This window comes from Eretmochelys imbricata, chromosome 9 (genome assembly GCF_965152235.1).
Source record: "Eretmochelys imbricata isolate rEreImb1 chromosome 9, rEreImb1.hap1, whole genome shotgun sequence".
Classification (NCBI taxonomy): domain Eukaryota; kingdom Metazoa; phylum Chordata; order Testudines; family Cheloniidae; genus Eretmochelys; species Eretmochelys imbricata.
The window spans coordinates 41,325,947-41,329,723 of record NC_135580.1 but is presented as its reverse complement, the minus strand read 5'-3'; positions in this window follow the sequence as shown (position 1 = coordinate 41,329,723).

Below are 3,777 nucleotides of genomic sequence, written 5' to 3'. Positions count from 1 at the left end.
ACAATGAAATGTCTAAAATTTTCTAGCTAATGCAGAACCTGCAATTTTCATTTAATTATCTCCCTACAGTCTTAAATTCAAAGAGATTTCTCTTTTTTTGTTTTCCCCACAGATAAACTTCAAGTGCAGTGAAAGCTAAAACAGAATTATTTGAAAAGAGAAGAAAAACACATTGCTACATTATAAATAAATATAGTTTACACTGAAGAGAAAGCAATCTGCATAATTAAGGTCTTAACATACAATATTTGAACCATCCATGTATAATAAGATCACAGTCAAAATGAAAACACTACCTACCACAGTAGGTGTGAAAGTACAGCAGATCAGGAGTTGCAATGATATACACATAAATAAATGAAGTTTCCTGTTCAACAACCATTAAGTCCAGTAAATCATCAGACCCACACTGTATTTGGCTAAGGCCTGGTGTATACCTAAAACTTAAGTCGACCTAGCTATGTTGCTAAGGGTTGTGAAAAATTCACACCCCTGAAACACACTGTTAGGCCGACCTAAACCCTGGTATAGGCACTGGTAGGTCAATGGAGGAATTCTTCCTGGGGAGCTGGATTTACTATAGTAATGGAGAAACCTCTTCCATCACTATAGCAAATGTTTGTGCTACAAGCAATCCAGTTGTGTGGCCACAGCTGTGCTGCTATAGTGTGGACATAGGCTATATCACCTCTCCAAGAGGCAGTAGCTAGGTCGACTGGTGAATCCTTCTGTCCACCTAGCTGCCTTTCAACAGGGGAGGGTAGGTCAACCTAACTATAGTGCTCAGGGTGTGCAATCTTTGTGAATGTGAAAGAGCAGAGATACCAAATGAAGAAGTATAGTAAGGGCCTGTCTGAAACCAATGGGAAACTTTCCATTGTCTTCCATGAATTGGGTTTTGGATTAGGTTCCACCTCTTTAAATTGAATCAGATGTCACTGAAGATTGGAAAATTGTTAATGTCCTGTCTTTTTTACTAAAGGAGTCCAGGAAGATCCCACAAATTATAGACCAGAAAACCTCACTGAGAATCCTTCAACAAACAATAAAATAGTAGAACACTAGGATATGCATTGTGGAAAACCAGCAGGGCTTTGGAAATGAAAGTCAGGCTTTTCTTATCTGTTGTAACTATTTGAAAAAATGTAATGAATTTCTATTTAAAATCTTGACTTTCCTCCAGAATTTCCCCAACAGATTTACAGAATAATGGAGGCTCTGATAGCAACTTTGTTCTTAAAGCTGAGCCAGTATTTTGCCTTTGACAAAACCTTAAATCCCTTCCAGAGCTGAAACATATGTATAGGAATTACTCTGCTGATTGGTGAACTGCAGCAGCCACAGTTGGGTGATATACAGCAGCTGCTTAACAGTACATAGCTGCTCTGCATGGTAGGTTGAGTGTGAGAGCTGAAGAATCCCTCCTCCAACTGAAAGCACAGGGTGTCTCTAGATAAGCCCATGTTAGAATTTGGCAAAGACACCAAAGTTGTCATTACCATGGTTTTTCAAATGAGTTCCATTCATGGAACTCCCTTAACTGCATGCAGATACTTTCGAAAAACCTTTAAACCAGAAACTTGGTCAATTCTATATCAGCATTAAAAAGCACATGCTCAGAGATGGAGTTTGACATGTTTTCCTTTGATAGACATTTATGCAATCCAATGGCTGGTGGGTGCTTCCGTCCACCCAAGTTGAGGCTACACTTACAGGTATTTGTAAAGTACTCTGCTCTGCTCTTTCAGGATAAGGAGTGCTATACACATGCAAAATATGAAACACTGAAGTAGAATAAATAATCAAATGGTAAGGAGGAAAGTTTTGCTGTGGATTAAAAACTGGTTAAAGGTGTCTTACTGAATTTCTGGAGAGAGACTAATATTAGGGCAAGTCTGCCAATGAGCGTTTGAATCAGGAGTGTCCTCTCCAGTCAACCTCTTCTGATTTCCCTATGCTCAGAGAACTCTCTACTTCTCTCACTTAGCCAGAGGTGGAGACGGGGAATGCTCCCTTGAGTAGAGCTCGGTTATATTCTAGCTACACATTGTGGACTGAGCAGGGAGTAGTACAAAAGAAGGAAGGTAGGGAGATTTTAGGTATGCAGTAAACCCCACACTGCCAATAGGAATAAAGGACAAGGTGGATGAAGTAAATTCTTTTATTGGATTAACTTCTGTTAATGAAAGAGAAAAGATTGTGAGTTTATACAGATAGAGTTCTTTAAGTCTGAGAAAGGTACTCAGTGTCATAGCTCAATACCAAGATGGAACAGATAAGGAGTTAACAAGGCACAAAACAAGATTGAAGTAGCAAGAGACATAAAGGGTAACAAGAAAACATTCTACATATACATAAGTAGCAAGAAGAAGATCAAGGACAGGCTAGGCCCATTACTCAACGAGGGGGAGGAAAAACATAAACAGAAAATGCGGAAATGGTAGAAGAGCTAAATGGTTCTTTTGTTTCAGTTTTCACCAAAAAGTTAAGTAGTGATTGGACATCTAATGTAGTGAATGCCAGTGAAAATGGGGAGGATCAGAGGCTAAAATAGGGAAATAACAAGTTAAAAATTACTTAGACAAATTAGATGTCTTCAAGACACCAGGGCGTGATTAAATACATCCTAGAATATTCAAGGAGCTGACTAAGAACATATCTGAGCCATTAGCGATTATCTTCTAAAAGTCATGGAAGACAGGTATGAGTCCAGAGGACTGGAAAAGGGCAAATATAGTGCCAATCTATAAAAAGTGGAATAAGGACAAGCCGGGGAATTATAGACCAGTCATCTTAACTTCAGTACCCAGAAAGATAATGGAGCAAATAATTAAGCAATCAGTTTGCAACCACCTAAAAGATAATAAGGTGATAAGTAACAGCATGGATTTGTCAAGAACAAATTGTGTCAAACTAAGCTAATAGCTTTCTTTGACAGAGTAACAAGCCTTGTGAATGGGGGGAAGCAGTATATGTGGTATAACTTGACCTTATTAAAGCTTTTGATACTGTCTTGCATGACCTTCTCATAAACAAACTAGGGAAATACAACCTAGTGAAGCTACTTTAAGGTGAGTGCATAAGTGGTTGGAAAACTGTTCCCAGAGAGTAGTCATCAGTGGTTCACAGTCATGCTGGAAGGGCATAACAAGTGGGGGTTCCACAGGGATCATTTCTCGGTCCAGTTCTGCTCAATATCTTCATCAATGATTTAGATAATGGCATAGAGTACACTTACAAAGTTTGTGGATGATACCAAGATAGGAGGGATTGCAAGTGCTTTGGAGGATAGGATTATAATTCAAAATGACCTGGACAAACTGGATAAATGGTCTGAGGTAAATAGGATGAAATTCAATGAAGACAAATGCAAAGTACTCCACTGAGGAAGGAACAATCAGTTGCACACATACAAATGGGAAATGATTGCCTAGGAAGGAGCACTGCGGAAAGGGATCTAGGTGTCACAGTGGCTAAATATGAGTCAACAGTGTAACATGGTTGCAAAAAAAGCAAAATCATTCTGGGATGTATTAGCACATTGGTTCCCAAACTGGGGGACACGCCCCTCGGGGGTGTGTGAAGAAATTCCAAGGGGGGTGCTAGGCTGCCTGGCCCTTGAGCTCCCAGCCGGGGAGGCTAGCCCCCAGCCCCTCCCCGCCTGTCCACCCTCCCCTGCAGCCCCGCCTTCAGGTCTGTCTGTAAAGGCCTGTACTCTAAGAATTTAGGTGTATTCTTATCACTTGGCTAGTTATAGAGGTATAAAAGAAAGAATCA